Source organism: Paramisgurnus dabryanus, chromosome 17 (genome assembly GCF_030506205.2).
Source record: "Paramisgurnus dabryanus chromosome 17, PD_genome_1.1, whole genome shotgun sequence".
Lineage (NCBI taxonomy): Eukaryota > Metazoa > Chordata > Actinopteri > Cypriniformes > Cobitidae > Paramisgurnus > Paramisgurnus dabryanus.
Genome location: NC_133353.1, coordinates 30134356 through 30154569, shown reverse-complemented (window position 1 = coordinate 30154569; position 20214 = coordinate 30134356). Strand labels below are relative to the sequence as shown.

Below are 20214 nucleotides of genomic sequence, written 5' to 3'. Positions count from 1 at the left end.
GTTGGTGGATATTTGGAAACAGATGTCTGTTGGTGGCATTTGTCGCAGGAACTAATGTTTGACTGGGGCGAGATTTCGAAAAGAGTGAATAACGTGACACAAATTGAAGTTTAGTGGCTAATTAGCTTTAAATGGGCCACTTAATTGGTCTCGAATGCAATGAGAAAAACATCCATATTTCACTTTGTCTTCATTAACACGGTGGAAAGTGCTCATTTGATTTATAATAATGAAGTTAAATAGCAGATATTTATTTCTTGGCTTAAAACATTTAGCGGAGCAGTTAACAAGATAAACTGAGGAAACAAACATGTAAATGCCGAAATGAAACGTTGCCATGTTGAGTGCACGCCTGCACATTGATGAGACTCTATATTCTCATTAAGCAATTGAAAGCCTTACAGAATAATATGCAGTTTTAATCACTCTCAGCCTGCCGTGTGCCTGTTACCAGATGACGACTTGGGATGTAAAAGGAGATCCAAAAACAGCACTGGTTTGAAAAGCGTTCGAGCTAGCACTGAGCAGTGGAGGGATCGCAGAAAGGCCCTCTTGAAGATTACACCAGGGGGATTTTGGCCATATGTTTAAGCTTTGTCTTGTCCTACAAAGTTAGTCTGCCCTTCATCATGCATCGTCAAATAGATGTTCGGCTATGACATGGAGAATATGGGCTACCGGTGAGAGAGAGAAAAAAAAACAGGATCGCTCCTGGCTCTTAAAGGGGGCCAAATGCTGAAGTGATTATGGCATAATTAAAGCAGTAAAGCCTTAAGATTATTCACCTGGTTATGAGACTCTTCACTAATAGGGCAAATGAGAAGCGGGTTCGAGCCAGACGCACGGCCGATTAATGCAGTTTACTGGGATCGGTTAAAAGCATTAGGTGAAGACAAGAGCAGTAATTTGTCATATTTAAAGGCGGCGAAATTAAATCATACAGAGGGAAATGAGCATAGATAAAGCAAAAATGCTCTTTTAGAGGTTACCTGTTTGCAAGCTGTGTACTTTGCGAGCCGCACCCCTCCCCTGCGCCAGCCTCCTGGTGGACCACTTTCATTCTCCTTTAAGTGCGTAAATTGGAAATAATTGCCTCAACCGTAAACAGAATTTGATTAAAGGACAAAAGATACCTGGGAGAGCATATGAGAGGGAATTAAATTGGATTTGCGTAACTGCTAAGTGTGGCAAGAGCCGCAAAGCTTACTTTCTCATTTCCCCTCACTGGCAGAAGCTCTCATTTCCTTTAAAGGACAGTTTGTACACTTTGTTACCATATTATTAATAATATTATTGTTATTATTAATATTGTTGTTGTTGTTATTATTGTTATTATTAAATGTATGCATTTGGCAGACATTCTTATCCAAAGTGACTTCACTGGAAAAAAATGCAGCATGAAGTTAAAACAACTTAGTTTTGAAAAATCATCCTAATATATAGTTTTGATTTGTGATAAGTCAACAAAATTTTTTAACTTAAGTTGAAATTGTTTAACTTAATTTGTTAAGTTAAAGTAACAAAAATATATTTTGATATGACATCATTCTTTACAGTGTGGGTTCGAACCCATGACCTGTTGTCCTGTTAGCGCAATGCTCTACCACTGAGCTACAAAATATTATTTTTTATTTTATTATTGTTATTATTAATATGCAGGACTTCAAAATATATGACCTACTAACATTTTTCTTATGCTATGTTTGCATATACATTGTAGATTATGCTTTTTAAAATATAGCAGCAATTTTCCTTTCTTACTACATGTTTACACTGATGCAAATTCATATGTATTAAGCACTACCAAATATTAAAATCTTTGATCAACAAGCACTTTGGCTTTGCTAAAGAAATATGAGCAAAAAGCACATAATTATATCTGTAGGACGGACGTGCCACGGAGTTGAAACTGGGAAACACACAAAACCAACACTGAATACAATTTACCAGTTTTTCATTTACATAAACATGTGAGAGCAGTACAGTCTTGTCAAACATTCAGATGCTGTTTAACCACAAAACTGAACGATGATAAATCTGTGATGGGAAGGGACTTTGGTTACAATGTGAAAGAATAATAACTGCAATAACTTCAATAAAAAAATGGAAAAATCTGATTTTAAATTAATTGTTTTAAACATTTGAATATTTTTACAAAAACAAATATGAAAAAATATAAATTTTACTGGTAACACCTATTCTCACTTTTAACATTCAATAAAAGCTGCATATTAGTATATTGGTTGTTTATAAGTATTAGTTTATATAAAGCAGATATAATGCATGACCATATTCTTCATACCTTAATCTTACACCATACCTATGCTTAAATGCATAAACAGCTACCTTACTAAGTATAAATAAGCAGTAAATTAGGCATTTATTGAGACAAAATCTGGAGTTAATAGTAAAAATATGTTCCCCATACTGAAGTGTTGCCATGCAACCTTAATAATTTTAATACAGTACGAATTAGTGAGTAGTGTGCAAGTGCTAATTCTGTAGTCAGCATAGGTTTTGAAAGCATTTTGAAAAGTGCAAGGACAAAAATTTAAAATAAAAAAATTTAAAGCTTGCGTATTTTCACTTTAATTAATTTCCCAAGGACAAAAGAAAGGAGTTTTGCTAGACTCCATAAATTATTACAAAATGATAGTGGGAACATGCTCTGAAACAACAGTTTTCTTTTAGAGATGCTTTGGGAAAACACAATTTCATGGTAGACAGGGCCATCTGCTGGTCATATTAAGCAACAGATATTAAGAAAATATTAAGTTTTAATCTTTATCAAAGTATTTGTTTGGTTAAATAGTTTTTGATAGGTGTGTGGATTCTCTGCCAAAACAAGTGCATTTTTGTTAAAACAATGTGAAGATCTTCTGTCATAGATAGATACAGAAATATTTCTAACTTTGATGTTGATGGTCTTTAAAAATGATTCATAGCTCGCTTCATGTGTGTAGATGGATTCGCTCAGTATTTTATCAGTATGTGTGCTGTAAATGTGTGTACAAAGACAACAGCTTTTGTTTGTGAACTAAAACAAAGAGGAGGTAACTTGGAGGAAAGTGATGAATAGGTGTGCTGGCGCCATCACTCGTACAATGAAAGTGCCAGGGCCGGGTGCAGAAATGTTCAAAGTCATTGTTCCCCTAGAGACGGGTCAGCGTATTGGTCAAAGCCTGATGCGACTCTGCTGTACTTTATCCTCATGTGCACCCAACCACCTCCGTCCAGAGCCAAGCACTGAGAATTCTCACATTTATCTAGAGGAAAATTTCCCTCCCAACTGCAGCGTATGCACAATGTTTGCAATGCGTTCACTGATGTTTACCTAAATAAATAATGACTTTGGTTTGCCTTTGCAGAAGAGATCATGTGTAAAATGGTATTCTAAATCTATAAAAATCTATAGCTTGAATATGTCTGCTTTATCTGTTTATCTAATTTATGATTGGTGATTTAATGGTAGGTTGATTGGGTAAATGGTACACTGTTAAAATTTCTATCTTTATCTATATCTTTACAGAATAAAACTAAAATAACAGCCTAATGCATGGGAACCAAAATCTGAAGGAAAAACACAAAAAGGTTGATGAGGCTGTTATATTTTAGTTTTATTCTGCAAAGACTTGTTAATCTTCATTTAACTTTGAACAAATTGTTGCCAGTAAATATAACATACATTTAAATCTACAGTAAGTCACCGGCAAACAGCTGCATAACTACAGCTAATTTACAGAGTATTTTTTGCTTTAAGGTGAAATATTTAATTATTGTGAAATGCTGAGAGCAATCTTACCTTAAATCATTAACATACTGTGAAAAGTGAAAATGTGCTATTGTAACTTTGGGATCTATTTCTACTTTTGTTTATGTAATTTTTCTAGGTTGATTTTGTCAGATTACATAATATTTTAATGTGAATGTAACTAGTTAATGACTAAAAATGCATTACAACATATGGTACATTTTTAGGTAAGTGTACTTCTGAAACATCTGGATGGCCAAAATAAAAATATGATTTAATGTAGCAGGTTTTTTTTCAAACGTTATGATGCAGAGGACCCCAAAATATAATAAACTTTTAGTGATGGACACCCTTCTTAAAATAAATATCTGTTTGTATATTTTTTATGCATAAAGAAACATTTAAACCGAGTTGGATGAATAGTAAGTGTACATTTTTAAAGGCATGTTGTTATTCGAACTTAAATAATGAAATAATGGGCTATATACAAACTCGAAAATAAACATTTTTAATTCAAAATAATTTATACTCCAGCAATCTTGTTTCATAGCAGTTTTAAGCAGTGAGTGAGATAAAGGGCACAGTATTAAATAAAACACTAGAAATATAAACAACAAAAAATCTTGAAAGTATGTATGTAGCAAGAAAGAAGAGATAAATACAAAGAAATGAAACAATAACAATGTTCGGCAAACTTTTACAATGTTTGTTTTGCCTTTTTGTTTTGGGGACCCTTTGGACCTTTTGGTGACCCCCTAGAGGTCCCCAGACCCCAGATTGAAAACATCTGACTTCTCCAAATACACTTTTTACATTAGATAATGTACAGTTTCAGAATTACTCTGCTTTTAATTTGACATTTCTGCCAAAATTGTGATGACTGAATATGACATAGTAATAGCCTACATCTAAAGACATGTTAAAAACATCCAGCTGTTATTGAAAATAAGTTAAATCGTTCAAATGCATTACTAATGATTAGTATGAATTCAGGCAGATTGGGGCACATTTTGACATTGAAATGTCCCAATCCACATGAATTCACCCAATAACACAAAACCCAATTAAACGTTTACATCAAATTTTATCCAAAACTGTTGAACCTAGTCTAGTTATCACTGACATTTTTCAATCTTCAGTATAGGCCACTACTAACCTTTATAAATGTGAACTCGCTTTTAAACTTTAAAACGCGACGAAGAAGAAAAAGAAACTAGTGTGCGCTTGTGCGAAACTGTCAAAGACACGCAGAGTGCGCCGAGAATCCCCACGCAAGGCACACCTTATTAAACACTGCCTGATGGGGTCAATAGCCCGCTCTCCCAACATCACCCTAGAACAATTTCAATTTTAATAGCTTTTACTATGTATTTCACAGGCAAGCCCTCATTGAAATAGAGCCATCAAAAAGTCCCGCCGACAGATTCAAGCCCGGGAGCTTGGCGTAATTATCCCAGCGGACGCGCGCCTGTGTGAGGTAGTTCAACCTCGTTCATCATCTCCAGCAGGCCCGGGACCCTGCCTGCTAATTTCATCCCTAGGATTAGCTTTGCTCACTTGTCTATCTTGTTATATTTCTTGGGGGTGAAATATCGCCTTCCACTTTTAATAAGGCTGAGCGGTGCCACGCACCGTTGCCTGCGCGTGGCGTACGCGCGGAAGAAAAAGAGGCGGAAGGGGAGAAAAACTTTGCCGCGCGCTCTTCTGGGGAGTGACCGGAGAGAAAGAGTGAAGGTGAAAGCGTATGCCTGCGATACCTGCAGGGCAATGCGAGCCGTTTTCTCTCTGAATAGAAAAGAAAAGAGGTGCGCGGGAGCCCTGGGCTGCGTGTGCTGATACACCTCCAGAGAATGCCCGCGTGCGCCGAAATTAGCAGACGCTCGCGAGGCGGAGAATGAGCGTGACATCTTATTAAACTCCTGGATCAAATCCGCGTATCCCTCAGATAATTTCCCATCCGCTCGTCACCTTCACCCTCCACCCCGCGCGCCCTATGCTTAATTACAACGTATTGTGTTTAAAGGGGCAATTAAAGCCATCACACCAATGGCGTGTTGGACTTTAATTACCCATTGACAATAAAGGCAGAATGCTGTGTAGTGTTCTTGTAATGGCTTATGCCTCATTCCTACAGTATGGTGCACCGATTAACACTTGGTGTATTGCACATTCTGTGAAAGTTTAACAATGTATAGACTTCATAATAAACGATTAACATTCACACATTTAAATCTGTTAAGCATTACATAATGTTTTAAATTGTTTATTAATTATTTAAGTTATGTATAAGTTATAAGTGAGCAATGGCCAGTTTATCCAATAACATGTCACCAAAGTTTATTTTTAAAGTTTAACCTTAAAATAGATGTATCATGCTTTTAGACGCCCGGGCCCGGCAGCCCAAGCCGAAAGCTTGAGGAAAACCGAGACCTAATTACATTCAGATCACACTGACATGAAGCATTTCAAAACACTGCTAGCTATTATTCTGTTTCTGCTCACCTTGAAATATTCAAGACCTCACATATCACTCATTCATCGAGCAAAAAAATTGAAAAGAGAGACGGCAAAATATAATTAACCTTGTTACAGCCAGGTCAAATAACCAATTGTTATTCGTTTCGTATGACAGCGCTTTGAGGCAATATTTTCCCAGGGAGACTCGTGCCATACAACGTAAATTGAGATAAAAATGAAAACAAGAAAGCTGAATTAATACTACTGTACTGTATCAAATGAAAAGCTTCTTGGCACCTGTGAGATACCCTTAAGCAGTTTAGAGGTAAATCACTATTGAACCAGATCCCTTTAGCTACTGAAGCTTATTGCTTTAGACTTTCATCACAGAAGCCAGCTAACATTTGATACTTTATCATTTACCCATGGCCTCACAGCACCCACTGACTGAATCTTACACACACTGCTTATACGGACGGATACAATATCACAATGCTAAAATAAAAGCGATTTGCCGTTTTTATAAATCTTGCCAAGATATTCGGATAGGGCAAACAGTGGATATACTATGACCAGTGGCAGGCTGGCGGTGACTTCTTTTTCGAGGGCGCTCGATGCGAAGTTCGTCACAACATGTATGTAGCCCATCATGTGTGTGGTTCGTAATTTCAAAATATGTGTTCTGCACGTTAAGTGATCCTATGTTCACGTGTCTTGTCAAAATAAGTGCTTGCTGCAGACGCGTCTTAAGCAGGGGTGTCAAACTCAATTTCATCCCGGGCCACATCAGCATTACGGTTAATCTCAAAGGGCCGGTTGTATTTGAACGACTGTATGAATGTATCAACTCTTTTATTACTGTACATTGCATAATTTTCCCTGCATTTGCTTACTATTGGTTTTGTTAATAACTCAATTAATACCTAGCATTGAAAGTAGAAGCCCAGGCAAATAATCACAAAGTGTATAGAGTACAACTATTCTACAGATTATTTTAAAAAATAATTGTGGTGACAAAAACACATGTTGTATGTGAGTACAGTACACTCAAAATGTTCTGTTATCCTGCATTTTGCAGGTCAGAAAATGAGAGGCATTTTAGATACTAATAAAGAGTTTTACAATCTCCACCACAAAATTATGCATTTATTAAACACATCTACCCTCGCTTGTCATTTCTTGCCATCTTTACAAAAAAGCTGTGATTTTTTTTACCTGGCTTTGAGTGTCTGATTGACTGACGTCTCATGAGTTCAGTGTTGTAGGCTACAGATCAAAAGTTTCAATCGTTTATTAAAAGTAATCAGTTCAGATGAGTCATTAGTTCGCGTATTTAGCGGGAATAGACGCGTAATAAACTAATCCCAGCTGGACATCTCGAAACATTTCTGTACACGAGACGGAAAACATTTTCTCGCTGGATCCGCGTGAGCGGGCGCAAGAGAGGGAGAGAAAGAACGAGCAGATACTGTCCGTTTCCATATGCGGAGGTCGCATAAGCAGCGTCATCAAGCCTGGTTTATTTAAGTTAACTGACCATTACATTCGCAAGTGATACACATATTACAACTATTTACTATAAACAAAGAATAATATTAAACTTTATAATTCTTAATATTCTTAAACAAGGCAGTCTTGAAGACGTATGCAGCCTGGAAATGCGACCTCCGGAGGCTGCAGCGTTCGCATTCAGACACGCCCACTCTAGTAGTGCGCGCGTGCGGGGCACTGCTTGTTCTTTCTCATACAATCATCAACATTATCACTATAATTACATTACAAAAATACTTTGGCGGGACAAAAATTAGTTTTGGTGGCTGAAAAAAATCTATATAGGAAATAACCTGCAAAAATAAAAACAATAAAATAATCTGTAAACTCTCGCGGGCCACATAATTAACATAATTTGTAAAATCTTGCGGGCCAGATGAAATGAGGGGGCGGGCCGGATTTGGCCCGCGGGCCTTGAGTTTGACACCCCTGGTCTAAAGGGTTTATGATAAGAGACGCTCGCGTTTGCCAGATACTCGCATAATCTCATGCGTAATCAGAGTTTACTGTTAAGGGAGTGTCTTGCGTGTATTTTGTGAAGGTGAGCGTCTCTTTTATCATAAACGGTTTTGACGCGTGTGCAGCAGGCACTTATTATGACAAAACACGTGATGCACATGGTTCACACGACCCAACAAATACATATTTTGAAAACACGAGCAACACACATAACACTGCGAACACATATTTTGAATTTGCGCCCCTCGTATGAGGAGTCATGAGCCACCACTAAATATGACTACTTTAGGTGCAAATTCATATACAGTAGTTTATTAACTGAGCGCTTGAAAACATAAATAGACGCAAAAGTCATAAAAATTTATCATGAATAATCATTACAGACTTTTCAAAGTCAGTATTTGTGCTCATTTATTGGATCATTTTTCACTTTTAATAAATTGTCATATTTTAAATAAATACATATGCATGTATGCATTTAAATATAGGCAAGTGCATGATTGCACAATGTTATTGAACTGTTTATCTGGTGCCAGTCTGGGTGGCTTCTACTTAATTAAGAGTTCACTGTCATGTTATTCATTATATCTGCAACCCTCCTGACTTGACATCACCCATTAATATTTACAGCCTAATATCTGCAACTCATATCAGCCAGAAAAGCCACAGCTATCAAATTACATGTCAGATAATTAAAAGAATAGTTATGAATGGTCAGCAAGGTATGACCCATAGATGATTGTGTATTTATTTGACTTTTTTAAGGTTTAACTGCATTGTATGCAAATAAGGCCATGGCACTTTATTAACAGTGAGGGGCATATGAGCATCTTGTTAGTAATAAAACATTTGTGCATTTATCATGCATCAATTCAGGAAATATTAATTAAATATTGTTAGACATCATTATCCTACACATATCCTAGACATAGTATTATTACCATAATTTAAAAATAATGCATTAATCCTCTGTATTCATTAGCATCTATAAGTAATAATAATGATACGCCTTTTGTTTCAAGGCTTCGACAAGGCTTCTTATAACTGAAGTTACTGTCAATATATTTTTGAAAAGAGTTTAGTAATAGATGCTCTTGATGAAACGATGTGAATTGAGGACATCGTCATATATTCTTTACACTGCAAAAAAAATTTCTTACTTAGTATTTTTGTCTTGTTTTCAGTAGAAATATCTAAAAGTTCTTAAATCAAGATGTATTTTCTTGATGAGCAAAATGACCTAAGAAAATAAGTTTATTTAGACAAAAACTATACAATTTAAGTGAATTTGTGCATAAAATAAGCAAAATTATCTGCCAATGGGGTAAGAAATTTTTGCTTAAATTAAGTGTTTAAGAAAAAAGAAAACTTATTTTTAGATTTTTTTCCTCACCCCATTGGCAGATATTTTCCTTGTTTTAAGTTTAAATGTACTTAAATTGTATTTGTCTATAAACTAGACTTATTTTCTTAGATCATTTTGCTCATCAAGAAAAACCTTCTTCATTTAAAATTTTTTAGATTTTTTTACTGAAAACAAGACAAAAATACTAAGTAAGAAAGTCATTTTTTTGCAGTATAAATAATGTGAGATTATTTACACTGTTAACTTAATGTTATCCCCATGCTATCCTATACAATGTGCCACACCTTACGTCTCACATAAAGATGTTCATTAATTGATTCCTAACCCCCCCCCCCCCTCCACAAAAGGCCACTTGCAACTTCAGGTGTGCCCAATAATGGGGGATGATATTTCTATCCAACAATGCCAGAGGCAGACTTTGATAATTGTCTCATCTGAAGGTTAAACTTAGATAACCTGCCTTTGGCATTTAATCAGCTACTTGTTAAATACTCTTTGGATAATAAAATAATGTACATTTTATTGCCTCTCAAATAAGGCTCTTTTTCAGTGAATTTAATGACTTTGTTAAGGCTTTGCTGAACGCATCTTAGTCCAGTGTCAGTGTGTAAAAGCTTAATGATAATGTTATGCTTTAAAGCTTGCAAAAACTCAATGATATTCCTGAAAATTACTTTGTTAATCAATGTGTAAGATATATTGGAAAAAACATGGGAGTTTCAAAAACAATGCTTTGCAATAATGTAATGATGTTAATAATTCAGAAAGATAAACACTGTCAGAAAAAATATCCCTAGATGTCACTGCATGGGGCAATAGGGTGATTCTCGTGAAATTAGACTTATGAGGTGTCATAAAACATTTTGATTAAAAAAGTAAATGCAAAGTAAGAGTATATCAAAATAAGAAGCATACAGTTACAAACATCTCTTCATGTACTATTTTGCACATGATTTCAAATGACATCATACAAACCAATTTTGTTGTTTTTTCCACATTTAAGGGGAAAATTTTCATTACCACAACGTGTCCATGACTGGATTTGGGCTCTTTGACATGGAAATATTTATAAAAAAAAACCTTCAGTGCATGTTATACATAAACATTTACAGTAAAGAAACATGTGGTATTTGGTGATCATTGGTTAATGTAGAGACAATAATAAGGAACATAAATGTGTCCAAGACCAATTATCTCATCCTCCGCAACAAATTTCAATCAAAAAATAGTTGGAAGGGACATAATTGACTGTGACACTTAAGATGGCTACCAGGTAAGCAGTTCTTATTTTTTCTCTCCAGATAAAAGTTGAAATTTTGTTTGTCATAGTACCTAGACAACTTTTTAGTTCTCATTACCGAAACATGAGTTTGTAAATGCATATATTTAATGTAATATCATGATGCGGTTATGATAATTTTTGATAATGATAATCTTAAAAAAATGCAAATAAGTCTAAAGGAAATATTTTTAAATCCTCTAAAAAAATAATGATTATAGTAAGTTCAGACCTTAATCTTATATGTGCAAAAAATTGGCTTCAGGGGCTTTTTTAAAAATTCTGATGCTGGAACATAAAAAATCGAACATACAAAGACGTCAGTTTCACCTTCTATAAGTTCCTTTCTAAAGCCTGCCCTTCAGACTCCGGATATGGTCATGCTTCCTGTCCATTGACACCCATATAAATGGCCTTATTATTTTCTATTGGGGTGGGGGAACCTAGTATGGCCTGGCCCAATGAATCACTAGCAAACCCTCCTTTGCTGGCCCAGCTCCAGCTCTTGTTTTCTCATTAGTGGTCGGCGCCTGTTAATGCCAAGGTAACAATAACTCACCTGGATTAAAAGCCTAAATCTCCAGTTGAGTGACAGCATGGCAAGCTAATGAGATGCATTTGGGTACATTGTTGACCGTGCTCTTTACAGACAAAGAGGGGTTATCTTTAATTTACCAATGCCATGACAACAACGGAATGAGCAAAGTCAAGCAGATGAAGATGAATTCACAGGTTTGGTCCTCGGAAACTTCTGCATTAGTGCATGACAACCTAAAATGCTCTTGTCATCAATGAGCGTCCGATTCGCCTGCGGGCACTTAGTGGGGGAATAAGAAGCCGTCAGGATGACAGATAGCCAAAGAGGGGGACTTGTGGGAAAAATGAGAAATGAATATTTGGTGGCAGCGGCACCACTGTGATGGGCGACAGTTACGTGATACGCTCATGTCAATTTAATAATTCTGTCACCGAACGAGCCGAAAAGAGGGAATGTGCCAGAAAAGTCATTATACAGGTAACAGACCTTAATAAACTTGCTTGAAATTTTGAAACAAGTGTTTGGATGCCTTTCTGTTTAGATGGTCTGAATCTAATAATGTACTTATTAACTTCTTTAACTCTGTGGACCCTGTACCGGGTCCAGAATTATCTTATTTTGACTTAATATAAAAATATTCCTGTAATTTGTAATGGTCTGTCATGGACCCAGTACCACATATGAGATACTGTTTGAAAGCTTAGACTCTCTACTTTCTGCAGATATGCATCACTTTGACATATCTTTTACTGTAAGAAAGTTATTTACAATTAATTTACACCATCACCCCCCCGATATTTTTTAATATCTTTTAATATTCATATATTTCATGTTTTTCAAGTATGACAAACATGGGCAAGTCTTATATCAAATGAAAGCTCTCAGTCTCAGGAATACGTCTGCAGCGTTATTTTTGTCCTATTATCATCACCTATCTAACAATCATCGAATGAATAATGAGGTAAAAAATTGTCTTTTGTAAACATATGGGAAACTTGAGTGTGGACTGCCTCAGATAGCACATATAGCCACAAATTATACACCATCTTTTATTTTAGGTCTTACTCTAAAAAATGAGTCCATTCACAGCATTTTCTTTGGTTGTGTGCATAATTAATCCCTTGCTATTTATTATATGTGGAAAACAAAAAATTAATATTTATATGAAAAATGTATTTTCGCACACTTCAGTAAAATGAGAATAACTTTTGAATGCGACATGCTAAAGAGTTCATTCTTTTTTTGGGTGTTTACTGTCTGCTGCTGGTAACAACCAGAACTGTCTGCAGTCTGCTAGACCACCCAGAACCAGAGTTATACACTATCAAAGATAGTATTTACAACATAAAAAAAGAAAATTTGGTGTTTTAGCATATGAAAAACCACATAAATAACACTATTTGTCACAAACAACAGCTTTTTATGTAACTTCAAAGGGATTTTTGCAAAATGATATAAAGATATTGCATTTATTCCACTGTATGTGGTTATGGGAGCACTTCAAATGTTTTTTGGCAGAAATTGTACACCATAAGCGTATTAGTCCTCCCATCAGTTGGAGTAAAATAACTTTTGCATTTATTATGATAGAGAAAAAATTCCTTTTTCCTCTGTAAGCTGGCAATTGCTGGAATCAAACAAAACTGTCTGGAGGTTTCGTTACCACTCAGGGCCAGAGTTATACACTTTTAAATACAGACTTTAGAAAAAAAACATCAAAAAGCGCCTATTTATTTTTGTGCTTATTAGAGAACTGACAACACATACAACCATGTTTAGCACTTTTAACAGTGTTTTATGTCATTTCAAAGGGTTTCCTGTAAAATGATACCAAACTTTTGTATGTGCACCTCTGCATGTGGGTATGGGAAGCTTTTGAAATTGGGTAGGCCAAATCCAGGCAAAAATCCCCAAAATAGCCTCAGAGTGTAAGAAGTTAAACTGCTAAATGTTCTCAGTTCTGTGATTTTGAATTTTTGGTCATACACTAATAAAGACTAATAATGTCTCTAATGCTGTAGCCATTACATCAACCCTAATATAATGTTTAATTGTATTTGCATTTATTGAGATGGTGTGTGTGACTTTGTACTTTAAAAGAAATACATGCAAAGTTTGTTTTTATAATCACATTTACTAACCTCTTATCAACTGTTTTAACTCTCTCTGTCCAGCAGATGACGATAAAGACCTGATGGAGTCACATCAACAACATAAGCAGGCGTTCCGTCCACTCTGTTTGTCCAGCAGATGGAGACAAATATTTGATACAGTCAATAAACAGCATCAGTAATGATGTTTATACACTTGTGTATGAATTCACTTACTTTTCAATCGTCTAAAAATCTGCATATGGACGTATTTATTTGTAGCAAATCTGGTATTATGTATATCTCGATGGGGATATTATATAAAAAACCCGCTGAGGCCATTTATTAATTTATACATAATATTTTATTGGTTTAATTTTACTGTGTAAAGTACAAAAGCAGGGGAAAACAAAATCTTACACTTTGCTGTTACTATGTCTGTTGTAATCTGAGCTAGCCTAACAGTCTTTCTCACGAAACACAACGCGTTTTTGAATACATATATAAAAATATTTGTGAATTAAGTTTTCCTTCTTAATGATTAAGCGGCAACTTACCTTTTACATACAACTTTCGTTTTAAAAAATTTTTCAAAGAAACATTTAATGTACAAGTTTCCACAAACTCTCAACGTTTTGCAAAATTCCGCTAATGCTAGGTTCGTTTGACATCATGAGGCGCTTCGCAGGTCGATCGGCTTATGTACAATCAAAGTATCGCGAGAGCGTTTCGAAAACACAGGCAAAAAAAATCTCCCGCGGTTGTTTGATGTCATACGCTGACCAGACTGCGAAGCGCAACATGAAGTCGAACACACCTGCTGTGAAATAGGGCCATACCATTTTTAGAGAGGGCGGAGGGGGATACCATTTGTGTGGATGCTTAAAGGGGTGCCAGATAATTTGAAACGAACCTCACACATGCTGGGTCTGACCGCTCGCATTTAGTACAGGCAGCGGGTTCGCTCATCTTGGAGATATGTAGATGTACTGTTTGATCTCCCTAAATCTCTCCGGGAATATCTGAGTGTTTTCCAGTAAATTAAAGGTAAGTTCATGGTTATCTAATATTTTGTTGTATATTGCCTTCGTGGTTCTTATTGCATTGTCTGATAGTAAACGTATGCTCTTATTGCTGTCCATAGTACCTCCAGCATATCTACTTTTTGAAAGGAAAATAATTATGTATCTCTGAAATTCTTAAAATGTCTTTATATCAGGCCTTTTAGAATTTTAAAGACAAAGTTCATTTATAGCACAGGTTTAAAACCACTATTCACGAAAGTAACGTTAACGAAATAAAAGAAAAATTGATATAAATTGAAGATTTTTATTTCTAAAGAGAAAAACATCGTCACGACATACATTATACGGCATTATTTGCACATCAGTGGTGTAATGGACAACAATAAACGTTTAGGAGAGGTAATGTATAGCAACAATATAGTTTTTTTTATTCATGGAGTTGACTGGCTCAGACAGCACATTTATTATGTTTCATTTTATACAGTATTATTGCACGACATAACTTACATGCTTAAAATGGTAACCTGTTTGCACGAGGCTGTGAACAGAAGTGAATTTCCCTGTAGTGCTTCATTCTGCATAACCGAGTTCATTTGAGATAAAACGTTTTTTTTTTTTTTTACATTAAGCCTTTGTACGGCGTCATAGTGCTTTACTTTAATCATTGTCTACACAAATGCAAATTTGACTGGTGAAAATCAGTCAGCTTTACTTTGGTTAATGTTGAAATGCTTTTCTGTATATGACATATGCCTGTTGTACATATGTAATACCTTTATTTACTGTATCGTAATAGAGTTTATGTACACCCTGATTTGGTTTTCCCTCCAATTCCCACAGCAGACAACGCAAACAGACACTTTATCTCTTTATTTCCCTCAAGGACAAACATTGGCCGTTGCTTTCATGGCCAGACAGTTTCCTAAAATCCAGCTGCAAACACAACAACACTGCCATTTGTAATGAAATAAAGTAAAAGTAGAGCCTTCAAATATGCAAAATCATTTAGATGCTAGAATATTTTCAAGTATTTTCTTGACATTGTTCACTTTCCAATTAATTCAGGTATAATCATTTAACTAATGTATTATATAAATAACAGATTTTCTCTCATTAGACTAAAAGTAATAGTATGTATGATGAAAAATCACCACTCGCAGCAGGGCAGTTGTTTGAGAAATGATGCTGATGAATTTACTGTGCTTGCATTATAATAATGTTTGATAATATCATTTTTATTGTTTATAGTAGCATGTCTACTAATATAATACAATCAAGTTTATACATAATTTTGATGTTTTGTAATACAGAAAATAGGTTTGTTTGTGAACAATTTTTCTGTCTCTATGAAAGCTGATTGATCAGTTAAGTGTCTTGTTTTACACAAAAGCCTTTTCAGCCCACAAAAGTACGAACTGGCTGTCAGTCTAAGCCGTAATTATTAGAAATATGTAGAAAAGCCTTAGGTGTTGAACAAAGGGCATCTTGAATCGTAGGACTGGCAACTTACTTCAGCTGTCAAATATATGACATGTATCTGTTATTAATGAACCATTATAGTAGAGGACTGTTTTTGGAGAATAAGTGGTGCTTGGTTTGTTTACACACAACCGGTAAAAGTTTGGAAACACTTATTCCTTTTTATTTCCAACATAACAGAATAATAGTAAAATCATCAAAACTATGGCATAGCATAAATGTAACTGCATGAATTATCATGTTTTGACTAAAAGCATCCAGATTCATTTTAGAGAATATTAAAAGGGTTCACATCTATTCTGGGCTATTATCAGTGGCTCTTTCTTCAATATATTTAGTCTAAGCCATCTATTTAATAAATAAATAAAGTTTTAGTTGTCTAACGTAATAAATTAATAGGTTTGGCACAAGTATATTTTTGTCTACAAAAGTCATTTCTAGGCATACACCGTTACAAAACTTCGAAACAATATTTGTTTACTTATAATAACATCGTCCAATACTGACAGATACTGATAGCTATGCCTTTTACTCCTGGTTTTTTAAATTATTATATTCTGAAATCCTAGTAGTGCAGAGCATACAAATTGCAATTTTGTTGACACTATCACCCAATTCAAAATAATCACGCACGCATCATGAGTTCTGATGCGTTTTTCTGGCCCTTTTGATTGGCAGGTTATAATCTGGACATCGGCTGTTTTGGAAAAAATCATATAGTGGGAATATTGCATTTATCTTTCCGATACCGATTATAGGCCGATATATCGGTGCATCCCCCATTTCAAGCACAGTGGCGACCGGTGACTTTTTTTCGAGGGTGCACGATGCGAAGTTCCTCACAATATGTATGTAGCCCGTCGTTTGTGTGGTTCGTAAATTCAAAAAATATGTTCGGCGTGTCGAGTGATCCTATGTGCATCCCGTGTCTTGTCAAAATAAGTGCCTGCTGCAGACGTGTCTAAAAGGTTTATGATAAAAGAGACGCTCGTGTTTGCCAGATACTCGCATAATCTCATGCGTAATCAGAGTTTAAGGGAGTGTATTTTGTGAACGTGAGCGTCTCTTTTATCATAAACGATTTTGATGCGTGTGCAGCAGGCACTTATTTTGACAAAACATGTGATGCACATAGGTTCACATGACGCAACAAACACATATTTTGAAAACATGAGCAACACACGACACTCCGAACACATACATGTAAACACTATTGATTATTGATGCCATCAGTGTATGTGTAAATGTAATTTTTACGACATTTGACCAATGTTCAGCCCATAAAGGATTCAGAAAAATTAACTAGGGCTTGGGGCCACTGAAAGTGTATATTGTGGCGAATTTTTTTACTTTTTATTTACATTTTATATTGCATTTGTTTGTTTAACATTTCATATAATATATAACATACACTGAAAAAAATGATTCATTCATTTTACTCAATTTTTTAAGGTAAGTGGTCGCAATCAATTTATTTAAGCTACATTTAAACAAAAGTTTTTTGTTTTGTTTTGTGTTTTTAAATTTTTTTTGTTTAAATGTAGTTTAAATAAATTGATTGCGACCACTTACCTTTCAAAAAATTAGTAAATTGAATGAATCATTTTTTTCAGTGTATTAACTAATTAATAGATATATTTCTAGATATTTAAAGAGCCGATAACTAGTCCCTTGTGCATAACTATATAGACGGTTTCATCGGACGCACGTGATAAACGTGTGGATCCGAACCTTACTTCCGGTTTCGTTTTTTTAATGGTCTGACTAGTTGCTAAACTGATCTCTTGATCAAACGCCTCATCGAAAATAACAAATGTTTTGGTTTCCTAGGTAATCTATGTGTTGTTTTTTTCTTGTTATATAAATAAACTACGTTTAAAGTACTTTGTGGTTATTTATTATTAGCGGAGTTTACCGGAAGTTACGTGCGGACTGTGACAGTCGCTTGTTTATGTTGTTACTACTGAAACCGTCAGGTACATCTTCATTCTGTAATTCCCTAACATGCGCCTTTCTCTTAAAAATAAGCAAAACGTTCCCGTCAAGAGACCAACCCTCTTAAGACTAGACAAAAAGAAACCTGTCTGAATACAACTGGCCATCCTTGAAATGTGATCTCTCGTAGGGGTGCAGGGGTCAAAGGCTAGAGGTGATGGGAAGAATGGAGGGTTGCTATCTCACTGGCCTTCTCGGCCTCTTTGTGTGCATTCAGCCCTTGGCTGGACCATGCCTGAGTACATCAAAGCACTGCCCAAACATTGTTTGCCAGCCCTGACCTTTGGCCTGTCGCTATGGGCTGGGCTTCACAGAGGAGCGTGTTTGTATGTGTGCTGGTAGAGACGGTGGGCAAAGATCCAGCAGAAACCTGCTGTGTCACCCACTCCCTGCTCGACAATAAGTTTCCTCTCTCATTTTGGGGAGGCTCTTCTGCTGATCGTCTGCTAGGTTTTATTGTATGCGTGAAGCAGAGGGCCCAGCCCCCATTTACACACGCAGTCTGTCTGATCCTAAGGCTAAAGTCTTTAAAGCCGGCAACCACCCCCTCTTCATTCCTTTTTTTGAGAAAAGTAGTGAAAGTTTAGTTTGGGGGAAAATGTTTCTCTACTTTCGGTATAACTTTTATTTTGTATTTCTATAATATTATGAAACCTTAGTGGACAAATTTGATATTCTGTAGACATGATTGATTTGAATTGTTGTGCACAGAGATGTAGGTAAGAGGGGAGAGAGAAAACATGGTATTTATAAGAGAAGGCCATAAACATACACAATAGCCTGGTGATGTTATCCCTTGGAAAGATGAAAGCCCTCATCACCTCCCCGTGGAAGCTCTGTTCGGGAGGAACGTCCTCCTTTCTATCACGTCTTGAGCTTTTATCTCCTCAACTGTCTCCAGAGTCTGCCTGCATTAGCATTTGTTTATTTAACTCCCCCTCAGAACAAAATGCTAATATGCTTTTTATGATAGGGCCACAAATTTGCAACAAGCCAAAAAAGACTGACGTCTTTGCCATAACCTCTCAAAAAGCACGGCTAGCAATACTGAAATAAATGCACCCAGATGGGAACTGTTAAATTTGTCTTGTGGTTTTGTTGATGTGTGTTTGACATGCTGCTGGTTCTCCTCAGTGTTTTAGGGTGTTGACGTGTTGTACGTTTGCCGTGTGTGGGATGTGTGTGTTGTTGCTAAGGGAAGGAACATATGGCAGAGAGTATTTAAATGTGAGGAGGAGATTATGTCCAAAGGGCTTTGTGACCTGAGTTTGTTCTGCCAGAGAGCTTTTCATTACAGGCATCAGTTGTTGTCATTCAAAAACTGGGCAGATTATTTTCATCAGTGTATAATACATACAAAATAAAATAATATCTGTTTTAATAATTTGCCTGGCCAGTGTCTTTGTCGTTTTTTTTTTCTCTTTTGATGTATGGCTTTTTTGCAGCATCATGATTTGAAACTGTCATACTAAAACAATCTCATGGCAATTCATAACTACTTTACAAGATTAAGTTGTATGAATTTTGTACAACCTTATTTGTATGTTTTAGTGCAATCTGCTTTCAGCACAGTGACATTAATTTTAGGGCTGAAGCATTTGCTTTTTTTCTAATAATCTTTTGTTTTTGTACAAATAACATCATACGGAAGGTCTGTCTGTCTTTCTGGATCTATTTGTCTGTCTGTTTGTTTCTGTCGTCTGTCTGTCTGTATCGATCTGTCTGTCTGTATTGATCTGTCTGTCTGTTTCTGTCTTGTCTCGCTCTATCTGTCTGTCTGTCTGTCTGTCTGTCTGTGTCAATCAATCAATCTATCTGTCTGTCTGTATCTGCTTCTCTGTCTGTCTGTATCTGTCTGTCTGTCTGTCTGTCTGTTTCTGTCATTTGTCTCGCTCTATCTGTCTCTGTCTGTCTGTCTGTCTGTGTCAATCAATCAGTTTATCTGTCTGTCTGTCTGTCTGCATCTGCTTCTCTGTCTGTCTGTCTGTCTGTATCTGTCTGTCTGTCTGTCTCGATCTATCTGTCTCTGTCTGTCTGTTTGTCTCGATCTATCTGTCTCTGTCTGTCTGCTGTTTCTGTCTGTCTGTCTCTGTCTATCTGTGTCAATCTGTCTGTCTGTCTGCCTGTATCTATCTGTCTGCCTGTCTTTGTCTGTCTTTCTGGATCTGTCTGTTTCTGTCTGTCTGTATTGATCTGTCTGCCTGATTCTGTCTGTCTGTCTCGA

The 20214-nt window shown here is 36.0% G+C and overlaps 1 protein-coding gene across 1 annotated transcript in view; it reads left to right on the top strand.

Annotated features, from left to right (window-relative positions):
• The first annotated feature begins 14406 nt into the window (after window positions 1–14406).
• greb1 (growth regulating estrogen receptor binding 1) overlaps window positions 14407–20214 on the top strand; it is a 40982-nt gene continuing 35174 nt past the window's right edge. Inside the window, exon 1 of the mRNA XM_065288326.2 lies at window positions 14407–14538. The gene's annotated coding sequence lies outside the window, so the exon portion shown is untranslated. The remainder of the gene's footprint in view (window positions 14539–20214) is intronic.